We start from the raw sequence: 18,742 nt of genomic DNA, 5'->3' as shown, positions 1-18,742 counted from the left end.
CTCCTTTCCTCGAGGAAGGGCAGATCCTGGATCTTCCAACACACACCAGTAAATGCTACAACAGGTAACAAGGTCCTATTCCATTTCTCTTCTGTCTGAAGTGCCTTGTACTGGACAGACACCAATTTTCTCTTCTCTTCAGCAATGTTACACCTCTCACAAGCTCCCTGTAAGCAGAATTATGCCAGTCTCCACATTCCAAACAGCCTCAGGATGAGTTCAAAGCAATGCACACCCTTGGAGAAGCAGCCATCAAGAGCAGCCCCAACAGGACCCACAGGTACTGCTCAAATATCTCTCCTGGCCAGATCTAGTTTATTTTTCTCCAACATGATTTGCCCAGGGAGAAATCACTTTCCTCCTCCACCTTCAGCTATCAGGGACTCTCCTGCAGGAAGGTGCACAGCAATAAGGGGCAGACCCAAGGGCAGCAAGAGCTAACACCACCCACTTCCCTTTCCCAGGGTGGTGAGCCTGGGACAGGACCAGACATCTCTTCAAGAGGAACCTTGGCCACCTGCTCTGGGAGCCCCTGGCTTTGCTCTCTGCTGCCAGCACTGACACACAGGTGCTCCCAGGTGGAATACCCAAAATCTTCATATGCAGAACCCACAGCTGCCAACCCTGCTGCATCTGCAAATCACACCTTTTCCAAGCCTGTGGCTCGGGAAAGACACCAAGTTTCTCCTTGGGAAGTGTGTTTAGGCTGTCTGAGGCATTCTGCCCAAAGATCAGAGATGATCCTGGAAAAGGCTGGCATGGGTGTTACAGCCCCTCTGCTCTTTGCTGCAGAGACAAGAACAGAGGGTCCTGCTGGTACAGCCCACTTGTACTGCTCTTGAGTCATGACCCTGCCTACAGGTCATGCTGCTCAAAGAGAAACCACAGGGGAAGCAAATATCCCAAAACAGCCTGTTGCTGTTTGCAGGGGCAGACTTTGCAGCAGACATTTGCTGCATATAAACTTAAAGGGCTGCAAAGAGCAGCAAACCACAGGAACAGGTGATGGCTTTTGATTTTACTGCTTGCTCTTTTCCCAAATCCAGCTCTCAGCAAGGAGATTCGGGACACAGGCATAAATAACAGAAGGTTCACCTATGAGAGAGCTGAAGTGGAATCATCAGAAAACTGGCTGAACAAGGCTAAAAGAGACCACTACACACAGGATGCACATTCCTTGGAGGACTTTAGGAGGGACAAAAAGTATTAACAGTGTCTCCTGATTCCAGAGCCCTTTGCTATCGATGGTCTGAATGGTAATGGACTAGTAGAGCAGAGATATATCCTTATGACAAGTCAGTGAGCCTCTGGATATGATTCTGCAAGCCAGATACAGAACCAGCCTTCCCTCTGCAAGAAACTGACCACTTTGTTGAGTGAAGAAAAATGTTTGATTCCTCCTCCACCACCGCCCAGTGCTGTATTTTCAGACTGTGAACCAGCATCCAGCAGCCACCCAGGGCCTTCAAGCACAGGAAATGTAGTGGGTATCACATATGCAAAGCAAGACAGCTCAGTGCATCACTAGAAACACTGCTTTCCAACCACCAGACTTCAGCATCCCATTGAAGCATCACCTCTCAGCAGAGGCCAAATGTGCAAATTGCAGTTGAAAGGGAGAACATTTCTGAAAGCTCGAAGCACGTGAACACAGCAGACTGGAACAGAATCTGCAAGTAGCTTCACTTTAATGTCACTACCAAACCAACAGCACAATGAGGAAGGGACAGACTGGGAGCCCTGGGAACAGCCACTCTGCTCAGCACAACTGATAAAGGGAGATTAATCATTCAGTTCCTCCATCAGGCACAGGAGTTCAGGGCTTTGGTGTAAAACTCCATCAAACAAGACCAGCATCTTCACTTCTGACATTCCTGCATGGACAGAGGACACAGCATGAGGCTTTGGACTGGCCTCATTTCACAGTCCAGCCCTTTGCCCCTGACACTCCTGGAAAGAGTGAGACTGTGAGAATCTTCTCAACACAGCACACAGGCTTTGAAGGGTCTTTCCTCATGTATCTGCACAAAGCAGGGACCTTGGGGCCTTGTACGTAGGTTCTAATGTTATTATTATCAAAAGGAATAAAAAGGGACATGGTGAAGTAAGAGGCTGCAAAGCAGCCCAGGCAACAAAGGGGAGAGAGAAAGAGAGAGATTACAGTAGCAACAGGGAGGACAGAAAAGCAAATGGACAAAGTGCATGTGAAAGTAGAGAGCCAAGGAGATACACATACACGTGAGGAAGCAGGACTGTGCTGGAACACGTGAGGGTGAGTGTGCAGGAGAGGGCACAGACACTCACACAGGCAGCTGCAGCCATTTGCAGCTCCTGCCCCACCCAGGCTGGCAGCCTGGCACTGCTTCAGCAAGGGATGTCCCTGGGAATGCCCAGGGCACTGCAGGACTCCCCTGACCCAACCTTCTCTGTTCAGCACAGCAGCCACGCTGACACTGAAAGATCTCACAACCAAAGCAGCTGACAGATGCTGCTCTGAGCACCCCCACTCTCCCCAAAGCAGCCCTGTGCTTGCAAGGGGGACAACAGGCAGGACAAATGTACAGACACAGCACTGTCCTTATGGTTTTCCCCAGCTGTGCCACCCTCACACACGCTGACCCTTTGCATCCTGCTCTGTCACTGCACTGCAGACCCTTCCTTGCACTCCCTTTGTCCTCTGGGCTGCTTCACACTCCTTTCCAGCTCCTTTGTGACAGTCACTTCAGAACCCATTCACACAGCCCCAGGTCCCCAGCCCAGAGCCCACCATGCCCAATCCATGCAGTCACCTGCAAAAGCTGGAGCCCCAAATTGCACACACACCCCGTGTGCTGCCACACTGATCTCACTGCCCAGATGGACACTGGGCTGTGTCAACACAACTGCAGCACTGACAAAACGGGTTCCTTTGTGTCCTCCTCTCCAAGACACCACCTATCTCAGGCTATGGGCTGGCAGCAGCCTCAGGCAGATTTTGGTCATCCAAAGCCAAGCAGAGTCCAGCCAAGAAGCCATTCTAGCCCTCCTGGGCCTCTGAGTTGTACATGTTGTTGTTGCCTTGCCCCTCACCTCTCCCATCACACTGCACCATGGTGTGACACCAAAACTCACACCTTGAACAGAATCATTGTGACTCCAAACCAGAAAAACAAGACACAGCCACCCTGAGCAGGGCTGATTACAAACCTTTGAGAGATTCAGGACCAAGCCAGACACAAGCACTGCATCTGGGCAGTCCTTGGGCCCCACGGGGGAGGACACCAAGAACATTCACTCATGAAACAGCTTTCCACATCTTGGTACACAGAGGCACAGACAGACAGACACAAAAACATATAAAACATAAAAAGTTACCAAAGACTCCAGGCATTGTCTAGAAGAGGACAAAGAAAAAATATAGCTATTTCTATATATACTTGTGCAGCACTAGATAGCACAGTCATGGACTAGATACAAAAAAAATAGAGATGAGTCTCAGTCCAGCCTTTGATCGCTCACAAGGGAAATGCATGTGCTGCCTTCTGGAAACCAGGACCAGACATTGTGTCCTACCCCTGCCTAAGCCCAGCTCAGCTGCAGTTTAAAGAAAGGGCCTGGTGCTTCACAGCCCCTCCCTCTCGTTTCTATTTCACAGCAGCTTTTCACAACTCTGACAGTGCTTACTATAAGCAATACAAGCTCAGCTGCAGGATTTTCTCCCTCTGGGTCAGCCTAAGGTTTGGGAAATGCCTCTCTAGAAGCACCAAGCTTGGCTGGAGCCTGTGGTCAGGAACTGAAGGGAGATGCTGAGCAGCAGCCCTGAGCAGTCACAGGTCAGAGCCTGTCCTGCTGGCTCCAGCACTCTGAAGGGCTGAGGATAATTTACACCAGCTGAGTGAGCAGCTCACCACTGACACACAGTCCTGCTCACCAAGGCTTGCTTTCCAGCACTCTGTTGTTTCTCCAGCTTCTCCCAACACACACTGTGCCTGGCAGCACCCAGGCAGTGCCAGAGTGTGCCTTGGCCATCAGATCCACAGCACAGAGGGCCCAGCTCCTGCTGCCCACATCTGACAAGGACTCTTTGCCAAGGCACCTCCCTCAGTGTGAGCACTCAAAGGTGTTTAACTGTCCTGGACTGGGTATGCCTGGGAGGGAATTAATTAGCTTTGTTTGGTGCTGAGTTTTAGGTTTGTGACCCAAACAAAACTGGTAACACACTGATATTTCAGCCACTGCCAAATGGTGTTTGCAGCACCAAAGCCTTCTCTGCTTCTCACCACATCCCCCAGTAAACAGACTGTAGGAGGACAAGAGTTTGGGAGTGGATTACCCTGATCAACCCCAGAGCTACCCTGTCCCATCTAACACCATGCTCAGCAACAAAAAGGGAGAGGAGGGATCTTGGGGGATTTGCCCCCTTACTCAGGCACTCCTGGACTCAGTCTGTGCACAGAAGGTAGTGAGTTCGCCTTTGCATCCCTTGTTTTCTTTCTCTCCTCTTTCACTTTCACTTATTAAACCATTTTTATCTCAACTCACACATTTTCTTGCTTTTACTCTTCCTTTCCTTTTCCCATGACCCACTTGGGAATTAGGGAGTGAGTAATTGGCTGTGTGAGGCTTAGCTGCCTACCAAGGCTATCCCACAACAAGCCCAAAACACTTGGCAGGACCAGTGCAGGCCATGCTCACAGCCAGAGCAGAGGAAATCAGACTGAACCCTTCCAAATGCATTAACCAGAGAGCAGCAGCCATGGCAGAGGGAGAAGCTGCCACTCTCCTTGCACAATGCTTTGAGCCTTTCAGTCCTGTGATGTGAGCCCACATCTCCAGTTCTGGAGCAGCCAAGCACCACCCCACTTCCCATCTAATCCACTAAAATACATTAGCACTCTAGGTGCAAAACCAATTAAAGCCTCAACTGATGGTTCCAGCAAGCCTCCCAGCCAGACATGAGTCTCCCATTGCACAAGAATGTAAACAGCTTTTTCAGAGAAAAATCCATAAATGCTCACCTGTGGTGGCTACTCCAGCTGGGCAGGGTTCTGTGCCTGCATTCACTCCATACATCCATCACTTTGTGGTACCAAGGACGGGAGCAGCAGCATCTGCCAGCACCACACTCAGTCCTCTAGGCAGGACTTCACAGCTCTAAAGCTCTTCTCTGCCTTCACTAATCCACTTCCAACTCCTGGGCAAGGCAAGGCAGGGCCATGTCTTCATCTGCAGGGTCAGCCCAGCCACAGCCCCTGGCCACCCACGCCATGGGGACTCACAGTGGCATCCCCAGCCCTTTGCACACCTGGGGCTTGTCCCCTGCCCATCCCAGCTGGCATCAGCCTCTGCCACACCTGCCACGGAGCTGCTGCTCTCTTGCACGGCCACAAGAAGCTGGGCAAGATCAAACCCACCCAAGGGCTCACCTGAGGCATGAACCTGGGCAGAGCAGGAAAGAGGGATTGGGCAAAGACACAGCCACTTCTCAGCCTCAGCCAGTCGAGCAGAGCCATTGGCCCATGGAGGATGCCAGATCCCGGCTCGGCTCTCCGGTTAATTGGTTAATTGGCGCCGTGCTCGGCAAAGGAGGAAGGATGGCTCCCTCTGCCGGCCCCGGCCCCGGCACAGCCCCCCAGAGCTGCCACGGAGGAATTCCCAAACAGCCAGGATGCCCAGCGAGGAGCTGCCCTGCCTTGGGACAGCTTTACTGCAGCAGGAGTTATTTTGGAAAAAATACCACTGGGAAACAGCCCCGGAGCGCTGTAGCAAACGGGCGTTCAGCTGACTTTTTAAAAGTTTAAGCAGGGATGTAATTTCTTAAGGACTCTGCTGATGCTCAGCTATTCCTACCTGCCATCAAAAGGTTTAGCTGTATTTCATAAGTGGGAAGGCAGCCAAGCTCAGAGAGCTGATGAAGTCCAGCTCTCAAGGCAACCCCCCCTCACCTGTCTGTCCTCGACCTTCCAGACTCCAGCAGCAGGGGAACAAATCCCTCTCCCACACAGGCACCACTGGAGCAAAGAATGCACATTTCCACACAGCTAAAAACACTGAATAGTGAAAAAACAGAAAGATCCACGGGTAACTCTGGAGTTTGGTAATGGCAGAGGGGGACAAAGTGTCCTGTCCCAGGTTAACAAGATGATTTTCTCACTGTCAGTATGTGCACAGCTCAAACTGATTCTCTCTAGAGAGGGTGATGAGGACAGGAGGAGGTGCTCGGAGCTTAGGAGCCACTTTTAATGACAAGGATTATTGGAGAAACAGCATTTTGGGGATTTGGGATTCCGGGAAGAAGCTGCAGTAGGAGCAGAGGGAGATAATCCCAGTGTGACAGACAGAGACACAAGGAAAGAGGACTGGAGAGGGGAGTGCAGCATCCCCAGGCACACACAGAAGTTACTATCTGGCACAAGGGAACATCCATTCCAGAGCAGGAGGCTGCCAGAACAAGGGCCTGGCCCACAGCTTCCAGCTCTCTTCACTCCTGGGATGGCCAGACCAGTATGGTCCAGCTTCTCTGAACCAGCCAAACCTTTATCTGTCCTCACTGACTACAGCCAGCAGTGGGGTCTCAGAGCCAGAGGCTCCATCTGCCCCACAGGGTCCCATCAAGATGATCAGGCTCCTGGCCAGCCTGTGCCCTGTGAGCAAACAGCCAGCCAGGGGCACCGAGGGGCAGACCCAGGCCAGGGCCAAGGGGACACAGGTCTCAGGGTACCCAGCTCAAACACCTCCCAGGTGGGCAAGGGCCCTTCCTAGGCTGGGGTCTGCCTGCTTCAGGTGCCAGAGCACAGAGAAGGGCAGCAGTGCTCAGGAAGGAGTCCAGAGACAGAGGTGTCACCTGCAGAGGCTGTGCTGAGTCCTCAGCACTGGGGATGAAGCTGCCCCAAGCCTGTGGCTGTAGCACCCAGGAGGGGCTGTTTGTACAGAATTGGACAGCTCACCTGTGGGAATGAGCTCCCTCCCATCAAACCTCAGGGAAGTGCCAGCTTACCAAAGCAATGTTCAGACCCTGTGCTTGCTCCTACAGCTGCTGTTTCCAAATGTGTCACTCACAGCCTTGGTCTGCAGGGTGAACCCACCACCTGTACCCACATTCACACATGGGCTCCTTCCAAAAGTCATTCAGAGCTTTCAAGGCTCCATTTATTGCCCAAGATGTTTCTATGGCGACTACCTTCACATCCCATCACTGGCTGCAGAAAGCTCCTGGCCAGCAGCAGCTTCAGGTGAGTTGAGGGCCTCAAGCTTCAAATTACCTGCAGTTGTTAATGCCACTGACTACAGCCACTTGGGAAGAGATCAACAGAACCCCCCTGAGGAGGCAATGGTGAGCAAGGCAGTGTCCAAGAGGAGTGAGCCCGTTTCTCCTTCCCCTTGGTGTTCTCTCAAGCACTGTAGCAGGGGGGAGCAAAGAGGGGCAGGGGTGTCTGCAAAAGGTTACTGGACAAACAATTCTGCTTTCATGATTCCCTGAAGGATTTCCCAGTCAGCAAAGCTCACAGAACTGCCATAACCAAAGCACAGGACACTTCAGCCCATGCAGTGACCAGCCCTGACACAGCACTGCCCTAGCCAGAGTCAGGCTGCTCCCAGCTCTGCTCCTATGGGGCTCATCCTAAATGCTCCTGCAGGGCAGCCACATATCCATGGGTGCTTTTGAGAAGCATCAGGCTCAGCATCAGCTGCATCACAGCCACAGCTTCCATCATGAGCCAGGCAGGTTCAGCACACGTGGCAGCAGTGACAGTGTGAGACAAGCAGGGTGGCCCTGTCTGGGGAGCAGACCCTGCCCACAACAGTGACAGCAGTGCTAACAGGCACTGAGCCCAGAGCCTCTGCCCTGAGGAGTGTGGGCTAAGGCATGGCACTCCCACAGAGATCCAAAATCAAGAAGTACAGCACTGAGAAGAGTCAAAACTGAAGGAGTTCTGTTGGGCTTTTTTTCCTCCAGGCTCATGGGTGGCACTGCCAGAGAGGCAAGGCAGTGAGTAAAGCAGGACAGCAGAACAGGGCACAACAGGCAGAGAGGAGGCCAGTGCAGATTTCCCAGACAAGAGCAGCAGGGCAGGACTGGGAACACAGAAGTGCTGCCCTTCCTGCAATGAGTACTGCAACCCTGCCTTGTGTCTAGTGAGCTGTCCTGAGATGGGACACCCAGCAGAAAGGAGACACTTTTTGAAAAGCACCTTGATTTTCAGCTTGTGGGTGTAGCAGCAATGAATGATCCAGTCAAACCTGGCCCTTGGGCAGGAGCAGATGGACCAGCTCTGGGCTGGAGCACAGATGGACCAGCTTTGGGCTGGCTGCCTCTCCTATGCCCAAGGGCACAACTACACCTGCTTTCAAGAAGAGAAATGCAGAGCCTCGGCTCAGCAGGGTCTGTTCCCCACCTTTTACACAAAGATGCCTCCTAGGACATGTGGGGAAAGCCACCCCAGCTGACACTGGTGTGCACCCTCAGCACACTGAGGCTGGGTCAGCACGGTGTGGAAACAGCTGAGACAGCACTTGGAAACCCCTCAGAAGACAAAAGACAGCCCAGCCCAGCCCAGGCACAGGCAATGTGAACAGTCCCTCCCTGTGCTCCCACCTCCCAGCAGAGTCCTGTATCCCCCTGTGCTGTACATGCACCAGGAAACATCAATAGCTCAGGGAGCTCTGAGGCTGCTGTGGGCCCCACACCTGACTGCCAGCTGCCACCTGCCATGGTCCCCAGTGTCCCACAGGCCTTCAAAAGAAGGTGCTGTAATGCTGTCAAAGAGCTGAGACATCCATTTGCAAGAAGAACTCCAACCACACTGCAAGAGGATCTGAGGAACAGCATCACCAAGAAGATTCATGGCTAGACCTAGACCCTCTGCAGGCATCCCAGTCAGCCCTGTGGGATGACAAAAGTCAGACACTGCAGGAGAATGATCCACTTTTGCTATCCAGAGATTGTCTTGCAGAACCAGTACAAAAGTGCCATCCAACAACCACTGCCCAACAGGATAAATGAGAGCTCCCTTCCTCCTGCCACAGCACAAAGGATGGTAAAAAGAAAGAGAAATGCAAGAGATACAGAGCCAGGCTAAAGTCTGGACTAGTCTCTGAAAGCAGAGTTGTTGCAACGGATATAATTGAAAATTACTGTAATGTGCTGTATTCCTTTTATGGACTTTGCAAATAATAGAAAGTGATGACTAAATGAAAAAGAAACTGAACTAACTGGGAAGATGGGTCTCTGCAGTGGCTGCCAGCAGGAGCAGAGAGCCCCATGCCTGAGCACTCCACAGCTGTCCAGAGCAGAAACTAACCCACAAACAGGACACAACTGCAGAGACAGATGTCCCACAGAGCTGAGCAGGCAGTGGACACCCAGCTCATGCTGGGTGAACAGCTAAGTCCAACTCCAACCCCATATTCCAAATCTGCAGCAATTTGCTGCCCAAATCCAGCAACATAGACTTGGCTTTTCTGCTGGGATAGAGCAGGGACTTCACAATAACACAGCTCACAGGGACCTGCAGGCTGGAGCAGCCGAGGCAAAGGACAGAGCTGGGTGTCCTCACCTGCAGCCCAGGCAGACACAGAGAGCCCTGAGAGCCAGGTGACACAGGGGACCCTGCTCAGCTCACACAGGTGCTGAGGGCAGGGGCAGGACATTCCCAGAGCTACAAACAGCCTGAGGCTAAGCTGGTGGATCCCTCCCAGTCAGGCACCCCTTCCACAAAGAAACAGCGTGGGATAAACCCGTGGAAGAGACAAAAGAGACCCCGAGAGCACAGGGAGCTGTACACCGTGTCCACCTACAACCTCGAGCAAGGAATCTGCTTGGGATTCACACCCACCTCATCTTTACATGTAATTTTTCAAGAAAGCAGATCACTCAAAATGGCCTGTGCCTCGGGATATGCATGGACTTATCTGCAGAGAAGTGTCATTGCTTGTAAACCCAAACACAGTTGCATAACCACATGGTTAAAAGATAACAACACAAATTCATACGCGGTTGTATCCTTATGCACGAATACTCTTTAGCAATATGATGTCAGAAAAAGCCAAGTGTCACCACACCGTTTCTTTTTCAAACTGTTTTCCTTTACTTTTAAAATGTGCGCTTTTAAAATATAAAAACTAATTATTTGAAAAAATACGTAATTGTACCTTAAAGGAATAAGAGCAGATTAAATCCCACCTCAAGTCCAGTTTTGTTTCAAAGCTTTCACCAACAATCTAATCCTTCTAATGAAATAAAGTCTGTGGGTTGAAAAAGGGGCTTCAAATAAACAAACATTCCCTCTGCAACATTTGCAGCCAAATTTTACTGCTGTGGGATAGTGACTATGAGCACAAAAGTAAAATCTGCTACCAAAAAAGCCTTTCTAGATCAATATTATTTTTAATGTGCAAAAAAAAAAACCCCAAAAGCTGACCAGACAATATAAACAACAAACAGTAAATCGTGACCCTTTTCTCATAATCCTTACACACAAGAAAGAACAACGAATTTTTCAAACATGACATTGCATTTAAGTAATGAAAATATAATATTTTTTGGTACAGAGCTAGGAAGAATAGGATTTAAACTGTTATTTTTAACCCAAAGACAACCTTTTCTTTCTTGATTTTTTTTCTGGAGGCCTGCTAGCTTCTTTTGAAAAAGAGTTTTAAAACTGACCTTGTTCCAGTAGCCACTTCTCTGTCATAGGTATGAAATCACCATATCATATTATAAAGTGTCAATGCACCAAAAAGCAAAGGGCTTTTTTTTTTTTTTTTTTTTTTTTTTCTAGGAACAAAACTGGCTTTTTACCTATGAAACAGCACATACCTTTTCTTTCATAAGCCCACCAATTTCAGTGCTGTATTATTCAGCAACCAGCATTTCATACAGAGACCAAACCTCACTTGATCTGACCCTCACCTCACCGGAGCAGACACATGCATGAGACAAAAGTCAGCACAGAATCTGGGCCAGCTTATTCAGATTTCAGTGGGCTCTACCCTGTGCTACTCTCAGGGTACTGTCAACATTTCAGAGAATTCATCAATGAGCAGCAGAACCACCTTTTGGCCTTGAACACAAACAAACACAGCACCAGCACAGAGAAACCATTTCAGACTCAAAGCCAGAGAAACAATTTATTTTCAGCATTTGAAAACTGGTGTACCAGGACAATGATCTCCAACCCTGATAATTGTTTGCTGCAAATACTCCTTACCCAGTGCTCTTGAAAGGACTGGAGAGCATGCATCAGCCTCGTAGGGAAAACCTGGCAAAGCCCAGGTTCTGAGCTGGGCAGGCAGTGTATGAGTACAGAGACTGCAGGCTCCAGCCATGCTCTGTGCGTTGGGTACTCTGAAGAGACAGAAACAGGTCCCAAAGAAACACTCATGAGCTGAGGTTTCCTCAGTGGTATGCAAGACTGTGGTGCAACACACGGCATTTTAACAGCCTAGGAGCAGGGACAGAGAGGCACATCCTTCATTTATTTCCTCAGGCCATGCAAGCAAGCTCTGGAGAACCAGAGCTCTGGCGGTGCCACCCATCCTTCACAGCCCTCTCAGGTCCAAAGGCTTCCCTGAGGTGCACTGCCTTGCCTTATGAAGTTATGTCTGAACTCCTGAGCCTGCCCCTCCTTGCAGCTGTCACCATCACCCCATAACTGCTCTTCTTCATGCATCAAACGAGGCTGGATGATAAGACAGGGCAGATTTCCCCAGACTGTGCAGGATGTTAAAACTGTCAGAAATCAAATAAAAATGAAGAGGCATTCAGCTGCATCCCTGCACTCCCGGACCCACCGGGAGAGCCCGCAGGAGCTCAGGGCGGGATCCCACCCGCCGGGGCAGCACCGGGCCGGGGCACGCCGGGCAGCAGAGGCGGCTGCAGCTCCCGCTCCCACAGGGCCCGAGCACAGCCAGTTGGGAACCACATTTTAAATGAGCAAAGTGCTAGTTTTAGAACAGTTATTTTTAGTTTGTTGTTAGAAAAAAAGATGTGGCTGTGTGAAGAGAGATGTAACCCGGCCGGTTCTAAGGGCTCCCGCTGGGTTCCTCAGGCATAGCAGCCACACATCCACACGCGCCCAGAGTAAATTCCAAATGAATGGCCACGAAGGCTCTGGTCTCAGCGAGAGAAATGGGGAGATGGTTCTTGGGTATGAAGGTGCCCGAAGAGGATGTTTTAAGATCCCACCGGCTGAAAAAGAAGCTGCAGTTCTTCAAGCACCGGACTGTTTTAATTGGAGGGTGTGCTCGGACCCGCCGCTGGCGGGGCCGCGCCGGAGGCATCAAACCTCTGGCTTCGCCCGGCGACACCAAGGAGACCGGGGCATCCCCGGGCACCCCGGGACAGCACGAACCGAGGCGGCGGCGACCCCGGGACCCGCGCTCACCCGCGGGGAGCGCCCACCGAGCGCCGGCAAAGTTTGCGGCGCGGCGAGGGACGGAGAAGTTGGGCTCGCCCGCCGTGCCCGCCCCGCCGCCCCCCGAGCCCCCGCCCGCACCGGCTCTTACCTGGGGCGGCGGCCGCGGCGGCTCCCCCGCGCCGGGCGCTCGGCCTCCCGCGGCATCCTGCGCGGCACCGCGGCCGGGAGCGGAGCGGAGCCCGGGAACGGAGCGGAGCGCGGGCAGCCGGGCACGGAGCGATCGCAGCCCGGGCAGCCGGGCACGGAGCGGAGCGCAGCCCGGGCAGCCCGGCAGCGAGAGATCGCAGCCCGGGCAGCAGCGCGGAGCGGAGCGGAGCCCCTGCGCCCGGGCACGGAGCGGATCGCAGACCGGACAGCCGGGCACGGAGCGGATCGCAGCCCGGCAGCAGCGCGGAGCGGAGCGCAGCCTCTGCGCCCCGGCGCGGAGCGATCGCAGCCCCGGCACGGAGCGATCGCAGCCCGGCAGCAGCGCGGAGCCCCGAGCGGCGGCGGCGAGCGGAGCCGGCTGCGGGCACCGGGCGGGCAGGGCGCGAGGCGGGGCGCGGGCGGCGGGGGCTGCATGTGCGGCGAGAGCCGCCTTCCTCCCCCTCGCTCCCTGCCTGCCTCCCCTCCTTCCCCGCCAGCCCAGCCCTGCCCAGCCCAGCCCTGCCCAGCCCAGCCCTGCCCGGCCCGGCCCAGCCCAGCCTCTGCTGGAGACTCTGAGAATGCAGCGCCCCGGACTGGCCCCGGGGCCTCCCCTCGGGACCCGCCCTGGGGATGCCGCCCGGCCCCGGGGCTCTGACGGGCTCTGCCCGCAGCTCGGTTCCGCTCCGCACCCCGCGCTGCCCCTGCCCCGGGCGCCCGCACCGCCTCGGCCGCCCCAGTGCCCCGCCGGCCGAGCGCCCCGGAGCAGGGCGCGGACAGACCTGGCCGGGCCAACCCTCCTGTGCTGAGAACTAATTGGGTGCATGGAGCACAGGGCTGAGCGGGGGTGCCAGGGCATCAGACAGGTCAGAGACAGGGACCCCAGCCCACGCTTCTGCTGCGTTTGAATGGTGCCAGATGTTGATGGCCCGGTGGCATCGTGGCAGGAGCTCTGTCAGGGGCATCTCCTGCTGTGTGTCAGGGTGGCCATGGCTATTGGCATCCTCAGCACCCACCTCAGCTCTTTGGTGCCTTCTCCAGAGTCTTGCTTGAACCATGGTGGGCACTGCCCTGGCCCAGCAGCATTTTGAGGGTGCAGGGGCAGAAGTGGCAACACAGCTTGTTGCCTGCAGTAGAGTCACACACCAGCAGCAGGATGCTGAGTGTACAAACCACTCTGGGCATGGTCAGGACCAGTGGAAGATGAAAGCAGGGAAGAAGCTCAAGGCTGGTGAGACTGACATACTCTATTTGGAGACAGATAAATCTGCTCTTGAAAGTCAGATTTTAGTCACAACTCAAGCAAACAGACTCCAGTGGGACATTTTCCAGTCTCCGCTGCCCAGAGACTGACATCTTACCTGGAGAAGGTCTTACCTCCTGTGTCCACAGCATTCTTTGTTACTTGGCCTTGGAGTTTGGCCCTGAGAACACCAGAGGAGGGAGTGCTGTGTTTCTCTATTTGTACAGCCCCTTGTGCACAAGTCAAACAAATCCTCTGCTTGGCCAATTTGGTTAAGAAATAGTAGTAACCCAGTACCAGGTTATCCACAAACTACCTGTATCTGGTGCTTCCTGTTTAGGCAGGTGCCCTGAAGGTGAGGGAGAGGTAGGTGGAAAGCAAAAGAGAGGCTTATAACCACAGCATGGATCCAGGAGGAGTGGCTCCTCCTTTCCAGGACCAAAGGATGAGCAGGATGCAGATCCAGCAGCAGGCTCTGGCAGCTTTCCCACCTTTGCATGGGCTGGCACAAGGCTTCCCACCATCCTACTGCTGCAAGACTCCCACCCTCAAAGGCCAAGGGGGCCCTGAAGACATCCCAGGAAATGCTCCATATCAGCCTCTTCAGACACAGAAGCATCTAGAAATGTCCTCAATCCCTGTGTGAGACTGAGAGAACTCCCAGCTGCAAGCACTGCTGCCAAAGTAGATCCCACTTGAGCCTGATGCTCTTGCAGGGAAAGGAGCAAAGCCTGGAGCACAGCTGCTCCACTGCTAGCACAGTCTGCAAACAGAGACCGTGTGCTCAATGCTAGTCTAGCCCGGGGACAGCTGCAAGGCTCTTGTGCCAGCTATGACACTGGCACTGGGAACACCCAGATCCCTTCCCTGGGACAGCCAAGAGGTCACCTTGCACAGTGCAGGTGGGGTTGAGCCCACCTGGCTGAAAGCATCCAACAAACTGGTGTGATACTGGGAGGAGATGGTCCCAGCACTTGTCTGCAGTCATGGTGCCCTTTTCCAGCCTGTTTTTGCTAAGACCCCCTTGTTCTGAAGACACAGAAGATTTGTCTCTCCTACCATTACCCCCTCCCCTGTGGCACAGCAGCTCCATGCTGGATCCAGCTGAAGAAGTCCCTGCTTATCACATGTGGGTTGGACTAGATGACCTTTAAAGGTCCCTTCCAACCCAAACCATTCTGTGACTCCATGATTCCACACCCTCTTGCTGGTGCCATGCAGGTGCTGATAACACCAGGCAGCCTGTCCCACCCAGGTCCCTGCAGCCCTGGAGAACACCACAATAAGGCATTTATGACAGTCCTTCCATGTAACCTGGGATCAGTGGTGCTTCAGACTGTGCCCAGGTCGCAGGGCCAGGAGCCACCATGGGGCAGCAATGATGGGGGATGCAAAGCAGGAGAACTGAGCATCACCCGTGACATGACTGCTCCTGTGGCTCCCCATGAACACTGAATGCAGCCTCCACAGCTGTCTCAGCCCCTCTGAGAAGATGACATGTCACTTTCATGGCATGTCTTGTATTTGCAGAAGGATGCAGAAGGATGGACAGGTTATCCTTTGACTTTGCTGCCATCCCCTTTATCTCCATGAGAATTTAGTCTCCATCTGGCTTCTCTTTTCCTCTTATTCTCATCACTGCTTTACCCCAGTGTTTAAATAGCTCTTTTGTATGTTTTAGCTCTCCTCTACCTGCAGCACTGTTCCCTTACTTGGTTATACTCTCCCCATCTCATTGAGCTCCAGGCCCCTTTGCTTTGTTCTCTCCCTATCTCTCACTTTCTTTCTGCCTGTGCCTTGTTCCTTTTCTTGTTGTGATTTGTCTTCTCTGCTCTGTCCCTTTCACTCATCTATTCTCCTTATCTCTTTTTGCTTCTTCCTCTTCCTTTTCCCAGTCTTTGCACTTCCCCCCTTCCTCCCTGTGCCTTTGTCTGTAAGGAGTTGAAAGTTAAAAGCTTTTCCAACTTGATCCTGAGCAGCTTTCCCTGGTGCTTTCATCTCCACAACACATTTGTAAAACTGCTCAGACTGAAGAGCCATGACATGAACAACTGAAGAAATATCAGAAAGGAACAGGACTCCCAACATGGAACAGAAATCTTCCTTTTCCAAAAAAATATCTCTGTTTCACTGGCGCTGAGACTTTTCTCTCCACAGCCCCTTAAAACACAACATAAACCTCACTTACCACAATATAAAATCCATTTACCAAGATTTCATTTCCTTGACCTCATCCTCCTTCCTGGAGACTTCAGTTCTGGAGGGGGTGGAGACAGGGGTGCCTCAGAGCTCCCAATCATCTGCCAAAAAGTGGCTGTGACCAACCTGCTCTCCCTTCCCCATCTCTGACAGATCCTGCCAGCTGTGTCAATGCTGTATCACAAACTGCTGTCCAGAGGGAAGTGCTGGTCATACCAGGAAAGCTGCCCTGGCTCTTGTCCAGCCCTGCTCCTACTCTTCCTTCATGCAAGGGTGGCAGAGACCTGGCAAACTCTCCCAGCTGATGTGTCACCAGCTCCTCTCAGCTGCCAAAATGAGCTCTTTCTTAGCTCCTTCTTGTGTTCTGTGCAAGGTCCAGCATTGTTTGTTTTGGGTATAGCAGCTGCAGACCACTTCAGGGAAATTCAGGGAAATGATGCTTTCAAGCCACTTTGCTTGGTGCTTCTGTGCTTTGCAGGGCTCATGTGTGAGCACAGGATTATGGTCAATCTTACCTGTGACCAGTGGCAGGAAACTCCAGAGCTTCCAGCACAGATCTGTGCTGTGTCACATGGAGCAAGCCCAAGTGCTGTCTGCTTACTTGGAAATTTGCTGCTGAGAAGCCCATGAATCTTGGCTATTCTCACAACTCTATGAGAGATTAATCTTGCTAAATCCTCCTACTCCTTCCCTATTGGAGAAACAGATTCAGCACAGGACAAGCTTTGTGACTCACCTCTCTGTTGGCAGAGCCATCTCCCATTAATCTAACTCCCTGTCTAATGTCCACATTTGGCAGGCAGGCAATCCATCTCCAGTCCAGCTCTGTCCAGGATCCAGCTCCCCTGTCAGTCAGAGCTTTCCTAACACTGGGTGCCCTGCTGGGCTTCTCCCTGGCAGGACAAGGGCAGGCTGCAGCCCACTGCCCAGGATGACAGCAGGGGACAGAATCTGGGATGGATGGAAGCTTGTTAGGCAAAGCAATTCCTGGCTGCAGTGGCTGCTGGGCTCAGCACCCATCCAGCAGAGCTGTGCTCATTCCCTGACCACACCCCACCTTGTCTCAGCAGAACAGGAGATGCACACAGCTCCCTGCCAACAGCCTCGCTCCTCCTGGGGCAGGAGGCAGCCTGCTGCTCTCCACAATGCCCCTGGAAGGAGCTGAACACTGGTGTCAGGGCTGGCAGAGAGGGCTTTTCTCACAGAGCTGCAGCTCAGGATGCCATGAAGATGCATGGGAGCAAGTCCCCCTGACACACTCCCTGCCAAGGGTCCCTGGGAGCTCACATTTGCTCCCCCTGTGTTTTTCAGCTTCCTCTGGCCAGCTGCTCATCCTTGTCTCACACTGCCTGTCTCGGGAGGGCTGCAATGTGGGATGCCCTCTAACATGCCCAGATTGCCTCCTGCCTTTACCTGGATGCTGCTCTGGTTTAGGATGACTTTCTTCATAGCCCATGGCTCTGGGAGAGGTTCTGCTCCTTTTAAAAGGTCCAGCACCATGATTCCTGCTGGAGATGGGGGCATGAGCTGGAGACAGCAGTCCTGGGCTTACACAAGTCCTGCAGAACTGGGGGCACTGTAACACAACACAGAGCGTGTCCACACGAAGATGGAAGTGACAGAACGTGGTTGTGAGGGACACACCCAGCACTGCCCTGTTTGCTGCCAAGCACCCCAAACTCTTGCCCAGAGCCACTTCTCACATGCCACTCTCTTTACTCAGCCAAACGACCCTGCCTTGCTGAGGTTCTTCCGTGCTGCTGTGGGGGAACATTCCCACTGCCCCACAGATTCAGACATTGCCTGTCACCACAGCCTGGCAGCTCCCCCCATCTTTATTCTCTCCGAGTACTGTGTCATTTGCAGACTCCACGGTGTCAGCCTTGTGATTAGATTCCAATGCCTTTATGAATAATTTGTTGCGCAATTATAAAGCAAATATTTAATTGAACTTTATGTAAAATTGCTTCTGCCTCTGAGCACTGAACCCCAGTTTTGGGAGAGGGTGCTGCATGACCCCATTGGGCTCTGGGTGCCCTGTGATGAGGCAAGCAGAAAACTGCCAGACCCCCTTCCAGCAGCCTGCTTGCAACCAGCTGGCCCTGCTTCCTCAGCTTCCTGGTCCCTGTGGGGGGACCAGAGGGTGGCTGCACACTGGCCCCAGAGCCTGCTGCAGATGCATCAGCTGCAGGATTCTGTGAGCTCCCTTCCCTTTGGAGCGTGTCCTCGGGCACAGGCAGGAGATGTGTCTCCCTCAGCTGAGCAGCAGAATGAACCAGCTGGAGCATTCCCACAGTGTGACCTGTGCAGTGCTGGAAGAGCTCAGCATGAAGGATGTCACTGTGAAAAATGTCTTTGTGACAAGTGGATGGTAGTCAGGTTTCAGCACAAAGATAAGGACAGATGCAAAGACCCTGGATTTTCTTCTTTCCAGTCCTTTCCCTTTCAGGACAAGACTGGAGTGTGCAGGTGGAAACCTACACTTCAGCTGGCTCTTCAAGGGCTCATATTCCTCACTGGCCATGTCTCAACAGCATGGGGCACCAGCCTGAACTGATAACAGGAGCTTTGGAAGCAGGGTGCCCATTCCAGGAGAGGCTGCTCTGCACATGCAAGGGCCAGTGGTCTGTGCAGGAACACTCTGTACCATGACATCACCCGCAGGCTCAGCTGGAAGTGGCTGAACAGGAAGGGTCTGGACACACCTCAGATTGGCCATGGCATTGCCTCTGCACAGGAAAACATCTATATCAGCAAAACCAACAGAACTGGACGAAAT

General features: G+C 52.9%; 1 protein-coding gene across 3 annotated transcripts in view; it reads right to left on the bottom strand.

Moving 5' to 3' along the window:
- Positions 1-12,822, bottom strand: part of CDH22 (cadherin 22) — a 75,245-nt gene extending 62,423 nt beyond the window's left edge. Inside the window, exon 1 of one of the 3 annotated variants that reach the window (XM_079321832.1) lies at positions 12,487-12,822. The gene's annotated coding sequence lies outside the window, so the exon portion shown is untranslated. Of the gene's footprint in view, positions 1-4,997; positions 5,113-10,798; positions 10,818-12,486 lie in introns of those variants that run through there. The other 2 variants (XM_079321834.1, XM_079321833.1) reach the window with 2 other exon arrangements.
- Between the last annotated feature and the right edge of the window lie 5,920 nt (positions 12,823-18,742).

The sequence above is a fragment of the Erithacus rubecula genome (assembly GCF_903797595.1).
Source record: "Erithacus rubecula genome assembly, chromosome: 18".
NCBI lineage: Eukaryota > Metazoa > Chordata > Aves > Passeriformes > Muscicapidae > Erithacus > Erithacus rubecula.
The sequence above is the reverse complement of the archived record's forward strand: the minus strand, read 5'-3'. Positions and strand labels throughout refer to the sequence as shown.